The sequence below is a fragment of the Pseudophryne corroboree genome, chromosome 8 (genome assembly GCF_028390025.1).
Source record: "Pseudophryne corroboree isolate aPseCor3 chromosome 8, aPseCor3.hap2, whole genome shotgun sequence".
Lineage (NCBI taxonomy): Eukaryota > Metazoa > Chordata > Amphibia > Anura > Myobatrachidae > Pseudophryne > Pseudophryne corroboree.
This window is the reverse complement of record NC_086451.1, coordinates 173,553,061-173,557,942: the sequence shown is the minus strand read 5'-3', so window position 1 is coordinate 173,557,942 and position 4,882 is coordinate 173,553,061. Positions and strand designations below refer to the sequence as shown.

At 48.9% G+C, this 4,882-nt stretch overlaps 2 non-coding genes across 2 annotated transcripts; both read left to right on the top strand.

The window, feature by feature from the left end:
• The first annotated feature begins 1,034 nt into the window (after window positions 1-1,034).
• Window positions 1,035-1,198, top strand: LOC134950779 (U1 spliceosomal RNA). The gene has a single exon (XR_010183638.1). It is a non-coding gene; the product is annotated as a U1 spliceosomal RNA (small nuclear RNA).
• A 152-nt stretch (window positions 1,199-1,350) lies between these two features.
• On the top strand, window positions 1,351-1,513 carry LOC134952704 (U1 spliceosomal RNA). The gene has a single exon (XR_010185169.1). It is a non-coding gene; the product is annotated as a U1 spliceosomal RNA (small nuclear RNA).
• Window positions 1,514-4,882: the final 3,369 nt, after the last annotated feature.

Here is a 4,882-nt window from a genome sequence, read left to right as displayed (position 1 = left end):
GAGCCAAGCCGCAGGTACATTGAATGCTAGCAAGCTGAATGTTTAAATCCTTTTTGTTCCGCAGCATTCCAATGCGGAAGATTCCATGGAACCAGAGATTATTCCATTGAGAAGGACATGCTGCCTGGATGACTGCACTGTGCAAATTAAGTCACGGAGCCAGTTGGCTTGTGGGTGGCTCTGGTCACTGGGTGGTTGGGTGGGTGGTGTGTCGGAGGTGGAGCACATGCAAATGATTGTGTATCATCCAGCTAGTGAGAGAGAAAACTCATGCAGGAGTGTGCCTGCTTGTCAGTAGGTTATGCACCTTTCCAGACGTCAAATCTACATGGAGCAGCTGGAGAGGACAAGAGCAGGTTTGCAAAATATAGACAGAAGAGCTCTCCAGCCTAGTTTGCTGTCTGTTTCCACTTCTCTTTTCTTGAGCCGCTCCCTTCTATGCCCTTGCGCACTATCCTGACTTCTCCCGTCTGCTTACTTTGTGCCTTCCAATGCACAATGCAAACTACAGGTAGTGCTGCAGGGCCCACACCCTTTTACTTGCCTTACAGAGCAGCTCTGGAGCTGTTACAGTGCCCAGCTGCTGCAAGAAATCAGCTTGAATGCTTCAGGGGCTGGGGCATAGCCAACATGAGCCCCACACCGAAGGAGGGTGGAGGTGTTTAATGCGAACTAGAGGTCATCCAAGCGCCGCAAAAGGCCGCCATGCCCTGCACGCCCCTTTTCTCTTTTCATATGCAGACGAGGGTTAAAGCCAACTTTGACCCACTGCTTGGATGGCATTACCATATGCAAATCAATCTGCTGCAGGCCTTCCCCCAGGAATGCTTGCACTAGTTGTTGCATTTGGTTTGTTGTTTGGGGGTGCTTCAGTATTAGGCAGCCTTCTGCCCTCCCATGTTCATCTGAAAATATGTGTTCTCCCTGCAGTTGTTGTCCCCAGATGAGAGTTCCCTTGTGCTGCCTCAGTTGAATCTCCTTTACTTGACAGAGATGTGCCTGAGCAGCGGCCCTCTCCAGCCCTATCCCAAATCATACTTATCTTGCATAGGAGATACCATGGTCATGAAGATTGTTTTCCCAGGGTGAGGTTCATTCATTGCATTCTGGGTATGCTGACCCCTGTGATTTCCCCAAATGTGGGAAACTTGACTGCATTATTTGTAGTAGTGGGGGACTGTGTTTGTGCTTTCCTCTGGTCAGCTCTGGTAAAAGTCAGATTTCTTTGTCTCATTTCTTCCTCTAGCCTTGTTCTTCTTTCGAGAGTTTCCATGTGCTGCCTCAGTTGGATCTCCTTTACTTGACAGGGGGGTGCCCGAGCAGCGACCCTCCCCAGCTCTAGCCCAACTCCAACTTACCTGCCAGGTGAGATACTATGATCATGTAGGTGCTTCTCCCAGGGCAAGGCTCACCCATTGCACTCTGGGTGTGCTGCTCCTGCGATTTCCCCAAATGTGGGACACTTGACTGCATAATTTGTGTTTCCCCTGGTCGGCTCTCGTATAATTCAGATCTCTTTGTCTCAGGTCTCTCTCCAGCCTAGTTTGCTGTCTGTTTCCACTTCTCTTTTCTTGAGCCGCTCCCTTCTATGCCCTTGCGCACTATTCTGACCTCTCCTGTCTGCTTACTTTGTGCCTTCCAACGCACAATGCAAACTACAGGTAGTGCTGCAGGGCCCACACCCTTTTACATGCTTTACAGAGCAGCTCTGGAGCTGTTACAGTGCCCAGCTGCTGCAAGAAATCAGCTTGAATGCTTCAGGGGCTGGGGCATAGCCAACATGAGCCCCACACCGAAGGAGGGTGGAGATGTTTAATGCGAATTAGGGGTCATCCAAGCGCCGCAAAAGGCCGCCATGCCCTGCACATCCCTTTTTTCTTTTCATATGCAGACGAGGGTTGAAGCCAACTTTGACCCACTGCTTGGATGACATCACCATATGCAAATCCATCTGCTGCAGGCCTTCCCCAGGAATTATGAACAAATTGTATCCAGCGCTCTACTTGTGTGGATAAACGCTGTGGCAGCAAAATTGTGGTGGAGGTTAAACCCAATACCTCTTTAAAGATATATAACATAAGGGTACACAATTGCGCCTGAATATGTGGTGGTAATGGTTGTAATACTAAATGACAAGTATACACTGTATATATGAAGAATAAGTGTATTTAATCTAAAACAAAATGATAGAAAGAGAATAAATGGAAAAAGATGTGAAAAAATAGAAAATTAATACATTAATGAAAGAGTGTATATATGTATATGAAAGAATTCTATACATATGTATACTTTGGTCCGCAGTCCAGTACAATAGAGTGTGGCGTCCCACCTCGTTTAATTGTGCTCAAACTTCTACCACAATGTGTGGAGGGGTATATACAACACAGTCCCAGAGGAGCTCGTTCAGTAATATATGGGGGTCACGGTCAAAGAGTCTGTTGCAGCAGCTTGATCCTGTCTTGAGAGGGAGGGGGGGGTGAGGTGATCTTCTGACGGTGCTAGAAAATGAAGGGGTACCCCAGGTGGCTATGCGGGAGGGATGAGTTGCAGGAGATAGGTAATTATTGGCTCTGGACTCGCCGCTCTCTGACTGTTATGCACACCAGTGCCTGCAGGAAAGTACTAGTGTCAGAACTGTTATGCACTCCAGTGTCTGCAGGAATGTACTGGTGTTTGAACTGTTATGCAAAACAAATGGACTCACAGACAAACTGGGGAATATGACATAACGTACACAGAAGGTGATAGGGTAACAAAATACACACACAGTGAACAGAGAAGCCCAGAGGCTAAGGAACTGGGTATCTCCCTTGTATTAGAACTGCTCAGATGTAAAAAGCAAGATGTTGTGTTTTAATACGTAGAGAACCCGAAATGCTGTTGCTAAGGGCAACAGCAAAACCCTAAAGGGTTACCAACGGGTGTGGCAGTAAACTCCTTGGTCAGAGATGGAATGATAGACACAAGGAGAGCCTCCACAATCCTGATTCTCACTTGCAGTGCACAGGTTTAAGCTTACTGCCACTAAACTGACCCCTGACACCTAGCACAGTGAGACAGGATTAGACAGGCAAGTGTTAGAATACAGCCGCAAACTTGCTAAGTTCACAGAGTAATAACAGAACCCCAGCAAGCTAAACGACTGACTCCAGTCTTACTGCTAGGTCTGGATTGGCAGAGTGTAATACCAAATCCCCAGGCCTATTTGCAGTAAGCAACAAACAAATACAAAGCTACACAGTACTGGCTAACTTTCATGAACTGACTAACCAACAGAGATTCAGCAGCATCTGCTTACCCTGAAAAGAGGCCTTATAAAGCAGGTGCTGTCCACGCCCCACTTAGACCTCACAGACTGTGAGCACAAAAACCAGCACCGGATCCCCTGCCGTGCACAGAGCCTATAACCACTGCACAGCAAAAGACCCGAACCGGAGTATCAGCTGCGCTCAGGTTACTCCACTAGCACTTGTCTCCCGGTTGCCATGACGACGTGGCAGCACAGGGCAGGAGACCCTAACAGTACCCCCCCTCTGACGAGGGGTCAAAGAACCCCTACCACCGGGTTTATCGGGGAACTGCGAGAAGAAAGAGCGTATCAGTCTGGGGGCATGAAGATCACAACTGCGCACCCACGACCGCTCCTCCGGGCCATACCCCTTCCAGTGCACCAAAAATGACAGCCGACCCCGAACCACCTTGGAGTCAAGAATCCTTTCAACAACAAACTCCCTCTGGCCACGTATCAGAAGAGGGGAAGGTCTTCCACTGGAAGAAGGATTACTAATCGCCCGTTTTAAAAGGGAACAATGAAATGTTTTATTGATACCCAAAGAACGGGGCAGATCTAACTGAAATGCCACCGGATTGATAACCCTGGTGATCTTATAAGGGCCGATGAACCGGGGCCCTAACTTATGAGATGGCTGTCTCAACTTCAAATTCTTGGTAGACAACCAGACGAAGTCTCCTAATTTGAAGCTGCAGGGTCTTTTCCGCTTATCAAAAACCCTTTTGGTCACTAATGACACAGACACAAGGGCTTTCTTCACTTTCCGCCAAATACCTCTAAGGACCGAAACCACAGAGGAACCACCAGGCGTGGAGTCCAGGGGGTCAAAAGAATTGGCCTTAGGATGATGCCCATACACACAAAGGAAGGGAGAGATCCCTGTAGCAGAGTGAGCCGCGTTGTTATAGGCAAACTCCGCCATGGACAGATGAGCAACCCAGTCAGTCTGACACTTGGAGACATAACACCTGAGGAACTGCTCCAAGGACTGGTTCACCCTTTCAGTCTGCCCATTAGACTGCGGATGGTAGCCTGACGACAAGCTGACAGAAATCTGGAGATCGGAACAAAATGCCCTCCAGAATTTGGCCACAAACTGGGATCCGCGGTCAGAGACCACATCAAGTGGCAACCCGTGGAGACGCACAACATGCAGCATAAATAATTCAGACAAGCGTCTGGCTGATGGCAGCCCAACCAGTGGAACGAAGTGCGCCATCTTCGAAAACCTGTCAACGACAACCCAGATGGCTGTCATCCCCGAGGATTTGGGCAAGTCCACCACAAAATCCATTGAAATGTGGGTCCATGGCTTAGATGGGATAGAGAGTGGATGTAATGGGCCAACAGGAACCCCTCTAGGAGTCTTATTTCGGGCACAGATGTCACATGCCCGAACCCACTGATCCACATCCTTAGCCACCGAGGGCCACCACACCGCCCTAGATAGCAACTCCCGAGTTCTGGCAATACCCGGGTGACCTGCCGACTTCTTGGCATGGAATTCCAGGAACACTCGCTGTCTTAACCTAGGAGGCACAAACAAAAGACCTACCGGAAGGTCTGGAGGAGCCTGCTCCTGTGCTCTAA